This window comes from Carassius carassius, chromosome 38 (assembly GCF_963082965.1).
Source record: "Carassius carassius chromosome 38, fCarCar2.1, whole genome shotgun sequence".
Lineage (NCBI taxonomy): Eukaryota > Metazoa > Chordata > Actinopteri > Cypriniformes > Cyprinidae > Carassius > Carassius carassius.
This window is the reverse complement of record NC_081792.1, coordinates 7,285,246-7,299,060: the sequence shown is the minus strand read 5'-3', so window position 1 is coordinate 7,299,060 and position 13,815 is coordinate 7,285,246. Positions and strand designations below refer to the sequence as shown.

General features: G+C 36.6%; 1 pseudogene; it reads left to right on the top strand.

Moving 5' to 3' along the window:
• Positions 1-753: 753 nt before the first annotated feature.
• On the top strand, positions 754-13,122 carry LOC132118955 (uncharacterized; annotated as a pseudogene).
• The last annotated feature ends 693 nt before the right edge of the window (positions 13,123-13,815 follow it).

Below are 13,815 nucleotides of genomic sequence, written 5' to 3'. Positions count from 1 at the left end.
AAGTGGAAAACTTCTTTTTGGAAAACTGGGACACCGTGTCCCAAGACCTTGCATTTTCCAACATGACAATGCCAGACCACTTACTGCATCAATTACAACAACATGGCTGCGTAGAAGAAGGATCCAGGTACTGAAATGGCCAGGCTGCGGTCCAGGGGCCTCATGTACAAAGACTTGCGTTGAATTCATACTAAAACATTGCGTACGGACAAAGCTGTAAATGTGCGTACGCACAAAAAAAAAACAGATGTATGAATGTCTGCGTACGAAGGATTCCATGCATATTCTCTTTGTACATCCCAATTAACGTAAAATTGAGCCCACATGCACGAGCACAACGCCCCACCCAGTCTCCTCCTCTAATTAAATCAATTTAAATATGGTAATGAGTCCACTTTGGCAAAAGATAGCAGTAAGAAAATGGCTAAAGCAAGCGGCAAGAAACGAAACTTTACGGAAAGTGAATTGGAGGTGCTACTATCGGAGGTAGAGACTAGAAAAAATATTTTATTTGGAACTTTGTCCTCCGGAATTAATAACAAAAGGAAAAAATATGAGTGGGAGAGTTTGGCTGAAGCCGTCAATGCAGTGGGATCTGAAAGTCGCACTGTAAATGAGCTTAAAAAGAAATGGTCTGATATAAAGGTGGACGTTAAATTGAGAACTGCTGCGCACCGACAGAGTGTGGGCAGAACAGGCAGTGGTAAAGGGGTTGATGAACTTACACCCTTTGAGCAGAGAGTTGCCTCAATTATGGGTGACACTTTACTCTCTGGAGTAGTATCTGCTGCTGTGGGAGACTCCGATTTACTACAGGACTGCCACGAAGGTAACCAATTTCTCATTTGTTTTTACTTTGGTACATACAGCATACCTATTTCATTGTCAAATGCATGCAGTGTAGCGGACCAAAAGTACACCAGAGATTTTACGGATCCATTTCATTTATTGCAAATGTGTGTGCCCCTTAAAAATGGAACGGACTTGAATTACAGTTAACATGTGCCTGTTTATTTAGACTCCTATGGTGCAACAGCCGAAACATCCACTGCTCAGGAGGGGCACTCGGAGTCCGCCCCTCCTGAGCAGCCAGCGCCCTCTGTGCCCAGCGTTTCCAGTGCTCCCCCCAGTGCTGACGCCCGTCCGTCTGGCTGCGTCTTGACGCATGCGGTTTTGGAGTCACAACAGCAAATCTTTATGGCCATCGGAGAATTAACAGTCACCTGAAAAATATCACTTTCCTCTTAAAGGTAAAGTTCACACAAAAAAATGATTTAATTGCCCTCATGTCATTTCAAACCTATAAGACTTTTGTCTGTCTTTACAACACAAATGAATATATTTTTAATTTTCTCATAATTTTGTTAATCCATTTATAATCTAGATATTCAGTATTATCAAGCCTCATAAATACAGAGTTATTGTAGAAGTAATTAATTCCGATATTTATATATATGAATAAATCATAAATTATATGATAGCAAACATGTTTGTTCAAAATAAAATACTGGTCTCCCAGACTGGCAATGGAGGACACAAATTAAGAGAATATTAAATATATTTATTTGTTTTCCAAAAATTAGAGTTCGTATGGTTCTAGAACAACATGGGGGAGAGTAAATTATGACCATTTTTATTATTTGGTGAACTAACCCTTTGAAGAGCAGCCCTCCACGTACATGAACTTTTGTGAGGTATGTGAATGTCATGTCTGTTTTAATGTTTCGGTAAAGAAGCTTTCTGAAAGCAATATATTTATTCAAACAATATTACATGTCCTCACACTAGTATAGCATTCTTGAGCGCTGTGGTAGACAGAGACATTAAACAACCACACAAAGTGTTGAAATTTTAAATCCGATTATTTACCTATCCTTACGGATGTGAATACACCTCTATCTGAAAATGGAATAATTTATTTAAATGTTTTCTTTTTTCAAATGTGTTTCTCTTTTTAGGCCACTGATGAAGAGCAGGCGGTGACTGGGGTGAATGCTGGTCAGATAAGAGAACGTCCTTTCCTCTAAACTGATGAACCAGTGGTGCAGCATCAAATAAGGAGAAGGCTCCACTTGGACCAAGGAGAGAGTTTGTAAGAAATATTGTGACAGCCATGAGAGAATTTTGCCCAAACCCAAACTTAGCTGACTGTGGGGAAGTAGCAAAAAATTGTTTTTCTAAACATTCTTTAACATTTGGAGACTTTTCAGAGGAAGGGGAACAACTGTGAAAAGGCTATAGTTCACTTCAAAGACTTAAAAACCAGTGTAAAGCATGTTAATAGAGACAATGACAGATGGTGGATCAGCACCTAGAAAGGACCTCTACAGCCCTGAAAGACAGTGGAGACCAGGACAACTAGAGCCCCAGATACAAATCCCCTGTAAAGACCTTGTCTCGGAAGACCACTGGGACAAGACCACAGAAAACAGATGATTCTACTGCCAATCTGACTTTGCTGCAACCTGGAATTGAACTGTTGGTTTTGTCTGGTCAGAGGAGAACTGGCCCCCCAACTGAGCCTGGTTTCTCCCAAGGTTTTTTTCTCCATTCTGTTACCGATGGAGTTTCGGTTCCTTGCCGTGTCACCTCTGGCTTGCTTAGTTGGGGTCGCTTGACTTGATTGCAAATGATTGCACAGATACTATTTAAACTGAACTGAGATGATGATATCCTTGAATTCAATGATGAACTGCCTTTAACTATCATTTTGCATTATTGACACACTGTTTTCCTAATTAATGTTGTTCAGTTGCTTTGACGCAATCTTTTTTGTTTAAAGCGCTATATAAATAAAGGTGACTTGACTTGACTTGACAATTTAGCACACATGATACGTCAACCCCCCCAAAAAACACAGCAGAACAAGAACTGAACCGCTGCACAGTCAAAAAAGTTAGATGTAAAGTTGATAGTTATGGATGCATTAATTGGCAACCTACCTCCATGCCTGATGGAGAGACCACAGAATTTCTTGAAATGAAGCGAAAGGTTGTATTAGGAAAGTTTCAGTGTGGAGGCCCACATTCTACTGAATTGTCTGATGTGGACAACCTAATGCAAGAGACTTACATTTATCAGCGACAAATGATTAATTCATGTCACCCTCCAGCCATTAGTGACATAAATTGAGTGGCCAATTCATTTACTAAAAGAGGCCTATGCAATCATTTTCAAATCCTTACAGGGATAGACATAAGCAGTCGCCTCAGTGAAAAGCAATAAATTGTGACCTTTCAAAAACATACATTAAAATGCATTGCAGAGGTCCAGGCTCTCTTAAAAGAAATTGAAGCCACAACAGCAACTAATAACAAGACTGCCATATCAGCCTTCCTACTGACAATGAAATACTTTAAAGAAAAAGAAAATTCTCTTCATTTTAGTAGATGTAAGTAATTATGACATTAAAGTACTAATAAAGTAACCCGTTAAAATAATAAATGGAATCCTGGTTTCATAGATATGGCTTAAAATAATACTAGTTATACTAGGACATCTAAGAATATTTGATAAACATGCCTTAGAAAGCACCATTACTGGTATGTATCTTGAGAAAAAACTATTCCACTGACATATTTTAAAATATGTCAGTGCAAGTTTCTTTCAGTTAAGATGTATTTTAGTCTTGTATATAAAATGGGACAGTAAATCAGTTTATATATATAATTACGGAATATATATATATATTCGGCCGCCGAAAATTTTCGGCCGAAATGGCATTATCGGTTTCGGGCCGAAATAAAAAAAACAGCCGAAAACGTAAACCGAAAATGAATGTCACCCGCCCCTCCCATCCGTGAGCAAGCGCTTAGGTTTCACTCACGGTCGAGCTGTTATCACGCGTCTGCCTATCAAAGATTAAGCATGTCAAAGGGCTGTCACAATCAAAAAAGCTTGTCACAAAAGCTGCACAATCGATCGGACCAACCAACACAAGTTTCGAAAACGAAAACAGGGAATCGATTTTAACGGCCTTCTCTCGGAGCGCGTCCAGCTCGTCACTATACGCTCGCAGCGAACGCGCGTCACACAGCAACTGCAGGTTCTGACACACACACACACACACACCAACACACACACGCACAAACACACACACACACACACACACACACACACACACACAGAGAGCCTATTAGTGCATAATATCAATGTAGCCTTCAGTAATGTTTTTCATTGATGTTATGGCAGTCCACATTGCTGACTTGTGCGCGTCTCAAGCGCCCTCTTTACGTTCGCCCTAAATTTTCGGTTTCGGCGCAGAATTTTCATTTCGGTGCATCACTAATATATATATATATATATATATATATATATATATATATATATATATATATATATATATATATATATATATATATATATATATAATATTTCGGTATACCGGTACTTACATTCATATGTGGCACAAATAGGTTTCTAACAACATTATGGAGAGTAAATTTAAAAAAAAGTTTACATTTTGTGTAAGACTATCCCTTTAATGCACTAATTTTTTATTTAAATAATTAAATAAAACTATTAAAATAAACTCTTTTTTTAAGGGAACATTGCTAAGTTTTTGCTGAGTAATCCTTTTTTTTTATGTTGTTTTCAAGGAAACTTCCACCAAGATGTCAATAGAGACTGAGCAACCCCTACCAGCCACACCAAGGCTCATCATGCTTGGTAATCATAAAATATATAGTAAACAACATATATGTTTCTTTGCAGTTTTTATGCTGATTTTTTTTCATATTTCAGGAGATAAACTTCTAACTTCAGTTAAGTGGATGGTCAGCACTGGGGGGAAAGTGATACATTGAATTGAAGAGAAGCTGGATTTTGCTGCAGCACTCTCTGCACTTTTTGTTTGCTTTTATGTTTTTAATATTGAGTACCAGGAGTCAGCCAGTGCCACACTTGAGCTAATTCAAAGGCAAGTGTTAAAAATCATTATGTCCAATCATGGTTTTATTTAAGGAATGGCTAGTCCAAATACACACGAGAACAACTACTGTTTTGAAACTTTTTTGCCAATATGTATTTGTTGTTGTACTTGGTTCTCATAATACAGTTTGATTTTTTTTTTTTATTAACTGATAAAATTCTATAATTTTATGTTGTCTGATTTGAGGATTATGTTCTTTGTAAGGATTAATCCTGAGGGGACAAAGTGTGCTGCAAAATCTGGAACATTTTTGCAGAGCCTTAACGAATTTGAATGGAAAACTACGGAGCCCCTCTGGTCCCACTTTGTCAAAAAAAAAAAAATCTCGTGGCCTCAAGATAGTAACTGGTGGCCTCAAGATACTAACTTGTGGCTTATTAACTTGTGGAGATATTAACTCAAGATAGGGAAGTGTCTGACACAGGGACCCTTTTTTATTAAACTGGACCCTGTACTGTAGTGCAATGTAATACTTCACATTCTGTGCAATATTCTCTGTTTTAATATTCAGTGTTATATAGTTTCCTGCAGTTCTGCTTCTATTTATTTACTAGTACTCTTCATCACAATCAATTCAATTCTGTTAATACGGTAATGTAAATCTTGTAGGCTGCATATCCATAGTCCTTTATAATTCTTCATATTTCATAGCATATGTTTCTGAGTTAAACAAAACCAAGTAATTGCAATGATACATAATACAACACTCTGTTAATCTTTGTAACGTAAATCTCCTCAGATGACATAGACATCTGACAACTTTGTTGTTGTAATTAACGTAAACACGCAATTCATACTTTGCAGTCACGTGACTACCATGGATACCTGGCGGGCAACAAACGCTGAAAAAATGCATCCAAGTGTGCATCCAATCGCACAACAACCATCTGGCATGCAGGCGACGATTGTTTACACCTCAAAACACCAACTTTTGTATATTAAAACTGGCAACGTCCTGGCAAGATCCTATTAATTTATACTTTGCACGTGACGTCACAAGTACTAGCTGGGAAATACCAGGAAATACACATAAATATTATGTGCAATTATTTAAAACACATCTTTTCTTCAATGAGAGAAAAACAATTATGCCCAAACTTTTATTGGATGGAGTTAGCCTTATTGATAAAAAATGTAATGTAAACTTATAAAGTTATTGTTACATTACACAGTTTACACATCCCCTTGATAGTAAATTTTTCTGGAATAATTTTTTTGAAGGTATTCACTGGAAGAAGGCGTGGTTACTCCCACAGAAATATTGCATGTCCAATAAAATTAGAAAGGTACACTTTAAGATTCTTCATAATGTTTACCAAACCAACTCACAAATTGCCTCTTTTGTTGATCTCTCTGACCTGTGTGTATTTTGCAAAGTTGAGGAAGAAACTTTGCTTCATTTATTCTACCACTGTAATCAGGTTAAGCCTCTTTGGGAGAGCTTGGGTTGTTATCTTTCTCACTTAATCAATTATGATTTAAAATTTTCATTGATGGATATATTTCTCTTTTTTTCTGGAAGAGACTATGCTATTGATAATGTTGATAATTTCTTTGTGTTGCATTGTACATTTTTTATTCACAAACACAAATTTCTCAAGACTTTGCCTTAGATTTGATGTCTTTATTGCTGAGATTTCCCTTATTGTAAAATCTCTTAAACTCATTGATAACAGTAAGAACAAGTTTCTTAAGAACTATGTACGGTTATTTCCTACTTGTTGAGGAGTTATTGTTTTTTTTTTATTTTTTATTTTTTTTTTTTTTGTTTGTTTGTTAATGTATTCAATGCAGTGCTTTGAATACATTAGTTTCTTCTTTGTAAAAGATTTAATAAAAATAAAAAATAAATAAATAAATAAAATAAAAAGCCTAAACATGAAAAAAAAGAAGAGGAAATACACATAAATTCATACAGCCAGAAGGAGGTACCGTGACCTAAGCCTAGAACACCCTCTGCTGACGTTTTATCGTAGGCTACACGGACATGCTTTTCCAAAATGTGAACACTCTGACCAGTCTGCACACTACTATAGGCTAACTTAAAATCAGAATCAGAAATACTTTATTGATCTTTATTGATATTGATAACCCGGGGGACAATTCTTCTGTCACAGTTGATGTGCACATCAAGACATTTAAAGGAATATAAATAATAATAGAAGTTGGTAAATAAACATACATGTAAAAAGTATAAATATATGCTATAAAATATGAAGAAGAATTATAAAGGACTATGGATATGCAGCCTACAAGATTTACATTACTGTATTAACAGAATTGAATTGATTGTGATTAACAGTACTAGTAAATAAATAGAAGCAGAACTACAGCAAACTATATTCAGGGCCGCTGCTGGCCAAATGGGTGCCCTAAGCAGGATTGTATTTTTGTGCCCCACTTCCTCAAATATGATGATGGAAAAAAACACCTACTATAGGTGTGAAAATAGAACTTTAATCAAATAAAAAAGTAAATGAATAAATTGTATTATTTACAAATTACAATTGTAGCTCTCGACATTTACCTATGGCTATAACTTTATTACGATTAATTTATTTTATAGTCTCAAGCATTCAGAAATCATGCAAAAGGAAATTAAGCAGTTTTACTATTATAAAACCATAGTTTATTTTTGTAAAGGTTGTGATATGCACGTTTTTTGTTGAAGAAATTATAAAGGCTGTGTCATCTATAGCAAAAAGGTGTCCAAAAATGAAAGATTAAGTGAATATTTGAATTAAATGTTTGGTCAGTAGCCTAAACAAGGATTTGATTCTCCTGTAAGTGTAACAGCAGCAATTACATGGCATTTGGCTCCCTTTGCAGGCATTTGTAATAACATGTACATAAATTGTTTATTTTGTATTTGCCTACATTATGTATTTTAACAGTGTTATTATTAATCAATCATTATTGCATCATTGTTTTTTTATATAATGCATTTTAAGTAATTTTAAAGGCAATTGATGGCTTAGGTCTGTTTTTATAGCAACAACAACAAGTACAAAAATATTACAGTATATTAATACTTATTTTTAAATTATTATTTGAAGTAACAAAACCATGGTTAATTTGCAGTTACCATGGCTACAAGAACGATGATTTGTGGTGTTATTGTTAAAACCATGGGTAATTTTCGTAAGAGAAAAAAAAAAACTTTCACAGGAATGTGCCTGAAAGTGACAAACGGGCCTCGTTTTTACCTAAATGATTTATAATTTATTTTAATATATATTAAAAATGTATAAGGTGTGCATTGTAGCTGACACAAAAAATAAATGAACACATTACAATTGTTTGATGACTACAAGTCTTTCTCCTCAAATGCTATTGAGTTTCAAATTTGCGTTTGAGTCCATGTGAAAAAGTAGCATAATTTACATATTATTTACAGTTTATTTTAATAAATATCAAACATTCAATTCAATTGTGCATTATAGCTGATACCTAAATGAACAATTACAGTTGTTTTAATGAATGAAAAAAAAAATGCCAGTTATGTTGTAAATATGCCAGATAAATTGCTAGAATTCACTAAAATGCTCTGGCTTTGTTCATTTTAATTAATTCATTAATTTATTTATTTGTGTGTGTGTGTGTGTGTGTCATATTGTAAAGGAAGAAAACATTATTTCTATTTGGTTATAATTTTATTGTAAATATTGATTTTTTTAATTTGCCTTTGTATAAATATGCTTGATGAATTAAGTTAATAAAATACACTGGCATTGTTGTTTATTTATTTTACCTTTGTTATTATATTGTTAAGGAAATAAGATTGCTTGTATTTTATTTATATTTTTTACTGAGGTTGTGAGATGTTATTTAGCCAATTCTATAGATAATGTGGTTGTTGTTGTTTTTTTTTATTTTAGTATATGTTCTGATTTGTTTAAGCTTGTGATATATTTCATGTTATGCATTTGTTTTTTCCAAATTAATAAAATATATTTGTATGAACATTTTATATGCTTTCTCTTTTTTTAAAAAGAAAATAAGAATCTGGTGTTACACAAATATTATATAAATTTATATGCAGTATTACACTAAGTGGTTTCGTGTCATTACAGTAAATAACTGCCAACACTCCTGCCAGTTATTCAGTGTAATTCTTTATTTACAGTATATAACTGGGAACACTGTTGCCAGTTAGTCGCCGTAATGGTTCAGTTACTGTAAAATACTTGCAACACTGTTGCCAGTTAGTCACCGTAATGGTTCAGTTGCAGTAAAATACTAGCAACACTGTTGCCAGTTAGTCACCGTAATGGTTCAGTTATGGTTCAAACGATCAGGAACCGACTCAAATATCTCACAAAGAAGAGGTGTCAAAAACAAGGCTTAATTAAAAATAGGTGTTCTAGGTAACTATTGGTATGATGGTTCCTCTCTACAAGTCAAGTCAAGTCTGCTTTATTGTCAATTTTTCCACATGTACAGTACATACATGCAGAGAATCGAAATTGTGTTACTCTCAGACCCCCCGGTGCATACACATAACACTAACAGTAGAGCCTAAAAATCTAGATCAAATATAAAATATAAGATACAGCTGAATAAAAGAATGTAAAAAAGACATAATAAAATAAAATTTAAAATTAAGTTAAAGCAGTACAAATCAGTGAAGTGAACAAACAGTGCAGATAAAAAGATTTTTAGTGCAATAAACCTATTCTATCTGATTAAAGTGACAAAGGGCTAAAGAGCAGTTATTTTATTTAACTGACTGAAGAGGTAGTAGAATGACGTCAGTTCCATGCTGAATGAGGTAGTGAGCAGACCAATGCTGTACAAAGTGACTGGAGCATGTCATCGTATGTAAGTAGGAGGAGGGGGGGTGGAAGGACCTGGGGATGTGGGATTTTGGGGGGGGGGGGGGTGTCATAGTTCAGTGGTGCAAACTGGAAGAGGTCCAGGGAGGGGGGGAGGGCAGACTTGATGTGGGGCATGACTAGCCGTTCAAAGCACTTCATGAGGATGGGAATAAGTGCATCAGAACAGTATTCACTGAAGCAGGATGGAGATGGCTTCTTCGGGACTGGAATGATGGTAGTAGTTTTGAAACATGTGGGAACAACAGCCTGACTAAATGAGATGTTGATAATGTCTGTGAAGACATCAATGAGTTCTGCTGCACAGTCTCTCAGTACACACCCAGGGATGTTGTCAGGACCCGGAGCTTTGCGTGCAATGATCCTACTGAAGGATCTCCTCACACTGCCTAGGGTCAGCGTCATCACCTGGTCACCGGGAGGAGGAGGAGTCTTTTGTGCAGTGGTGCTGTTTTGTAGCTCAAAGCGAGCGAAGAAGGTGTTAAGCTCGTTCAGTAGAGAGATGTTGCTGTCACAGGTCCGTGGTGGGGGCTTGTAGTCCCTAATCCCCTGCCACAGGCTCAGAGAGTCTCTGCTGTCGCTGAATTGATGGGCTATCCTCCTGGAGTGCTGTCTCTTAGCCTCTCTGATGCCGCGGGACAGATTGGCCCTGGCTGTTCTCAGGCCCACCTCATCTCCAGCTCTGAATGAAGCGTTCCATGTCTTCAGGAGTCTGTAGACCTTCCCTGTCATCCACGGCTTCTGGTTGGCCCAGACAGTGATGGTTTTTGTGACTGTTACATCATCAACACACTTGTTGATGTAGGCAGTGACAGTCTCTGAGTACTCCTGGAGGCAGAGCCGGATTATCCATGAGGGCACTTGGGCCAGTGCCCAGGGGCACCAACCATTCACAACTACTAGGGGGGCACCACATGACACAAGCTTTGAAAATATTTTTCGTAAATTGTTTTATTATTAACTTGAAATCCTTGAAAGACCATACATAACTTGTTTATGAACACTAACTTAACAACAATAATAATAATAATAAATTATAAATAAATAAAGGTTACATGACCACTATCAGTCCCCCCCCCCTTCCGTCCCCAATCTGTCAGAGCTGAGTTGGTCCACAACAAGTAAGCGCAAATGTGTAATTTTTTGAACAGCTACAGAAAATGAATCAAAATGGACAGACGTCAATTGAGTGGTTTTGCAAAAAGAAAGTTAAAGACAGACAAGGACGCTAGACGTTTAGCTAAAATTCAAAATGTTCCAGGGATCTAAAGTTTTTTTTTTTTTAAACGAGTGAAGAATGAGCTCAGGACGACAATGACACAGAAGCGATTGACTGTACTCTCCCTGTTTCCCATTGAAGTTAAAGTTAAAACATTACCGTCTACAGCCGCGAGAGGGCGCTTTATGCTGCTCAGTAGAGCTGAATATCTTTGCCCAAACCCGACGGGACCCGATGGGTTTGGTCGGGTTCGGGTTTAATTTATATCAGTCTATTTATTGGCTAAATGAGCCTATGCCTATTTAGAGTGCTGAAATGTTTAGATGTCACAGAGGACTTATTTTATTTCTTTATTCCAACTTCCAAGTGGTCTAGTCTACGTTAGTTATGAATAAATTATGTTAAAACGTATAAATTACTCATTTTTGACAAAGGCAAAAGAGCTGTGTGCATGTGCACATTTGAATAATGTCGGGCTGTAAATGGGTTCGGGCTTTTAAAAAGCTGTCAATCAAAATTTACTTGTCGGGTTCGGGCCGAAACCTGTCGGGCTCGGGTCCTGTTGGGCCTAACTTTTAAGGCCCGATTACAGCTCTACTGCTCAGTACTCCTGTAGTCTACCACTGAAAACATAGAGACGTAGACGGTAATGTTTTCTCTTGGTTCTTGATTCTAAATACTTGAATAAATGCGACTCATAGTCCAGTGTGACTTATATTTGTTTTTTCCTTGTCATGACGTATTTTTGGACTGATGCGACTTATACCTAGGTTCTACTTATAAACCGAAAAATATGGTAGTTGGACAAGTTAATAAATTACATTTGAGAAATCACCTTAATTATGTCTGAAGGGGTGGGGGGGGCTTTTGAGGTAGTGCCCAGGGGCACCACACAGTCTTAATACGGCCCTGCCTGGAGGCCAGGGGAGTTACTGTATGTGGCAGCCTGCTTTAACATATTCCAGTCAGTTGTGTCAAAGCAGTCTTGAAGAGCCCCTGATGATCCTTCCGGCCACACTTGAATCTGTTTTTGAACTGGTTTGGCGACTTTAACTTTCTTCGGCCTGAGAGAAAAGTGTTAATGTGCATGCACAGGTGCTCAAAAGGAAGTGTAGCAGTGCAGATTTTTGCTAGACCGATATGTTGTCTGGAAAATTTTTTTTTAACAACTTAGCAATTTAGCAACATTTTGTATTATGTAAACAGGCCCGTCGCTAGTGGGGTGAAAGGTGGTGACGATTATAGGAGCCCACTGCCGAGGGGGGGGGGGGCGATCTCAACCATCTGGCTGAAGCCAGCTTCAGCTGAAGACGCTCAGGACAGTTGACAGGCCACTGCTGCGTGTTGTCTCGAAAGCTTATAATTTTCACATGTTTTTAAGCCTTGCCACTTGCCAATTTAAACATTCAAAAGCGTTTAAGGCATTCAAACACAAGACGCGGAAAAGCTAAACTGAGTAGCTGGTTACTCGAGCGCCGAGTTCAGTGCGTACATGGAGAGAGAGCCACATCTGACAGACAGCAAAACTGAACCGAGTTGTCTATTGGTTGTCTTAAGTGAAAGTAAACAGTTGAGAAAAAAATTGGATGTGTATTATATTGGATGCATTCATTATCTCTTAAAGTGACCATGCCTAATTTAGCTACTAGCTGCTGTAATGTTAATCCAAGAAAATGAAAGAAAATCACTCCCTGCTCTCGACTGAATTACTTTGTAGTTTTAACGAATTATTGCATAGTCAAACCAACAATTATTCAGACACCAGATATCATTTTTGATATTGTTTTTTTTTTCAAATACGTGCAGAAAACTATAATGAATTTATTTGAGTATAGCAAAATAAAGTGAAATGTGGCATATTATACCCAAATAAATTTTCATACAGTGGATTACTACTGAAATTGAAAAAAAAATAATTTAAAATATTATTATTCGGACACTTTGAACTCACCATGTTTTGCTTAAGTGATTTTTTCCGGAATTGCTAATGCAACCTTTTAATTGGTCAACAAAGTATTGACAGTTGTCTGAAGTTTTCGTTTGATTGTAATCCATTACATATCTTTCTATCAAAGTTATCTGATATTAGGATGATATTAAGATTAATTTGTTCTGACAGTCTAACTCTGAGTTTTTGACAGATTTTATTACCATTTTCTAAACTAGAGCAATAAACTGTGATAATGTGAGAAATGTTGAAGATGTTGTAGTGTATTTTCGTCGGCCATGGATCTGAGGAATCACACTGTCTCAGGGTTCTGTTTCCAGAAGAAAGATTTTATTCTCAAGAGAAAATAAAACCGAGAAAGCTCTGCAGAACAGTCTGTCGAGTCTGTGTCGGTTCTCTATTTTATACAGTGCTTCTGAAGGCGTGCCCATGTTCAATACATTTCATGCATTATGGTTCTGTTTATCAACTCTTTTACCTTTTATGGCGGTCTCCAGCTTGATTTTACAATGTAGAAATTATTTTAAGTGAAACAAGGAGGCCTAATCATATATTTTGTCTTATGTCAAAATAGGGTGTCCAACTTTACTATATGCTGTATTTTGGTAATGTCTGCACCAAGGAGGTCTGATCATATATTTTGTCTAATGTCCAAATAGAGTGTGCAGATGCACCATATACTATACACCTGCACTCTCTGCACATTCCATTCTCAGGCAGGCCTTTACATACAGTCAAAAGCATGATTATAACAGTAGAATAACTTGATACATAAATGGCTAGAGTCACAATGATTATGCCTGATTAGTTTACATATTGACCAATAAAAATCTTCCACATTCTCCCCTTTGAGACTTAATAAGTCTCACATTTGATTATTTTT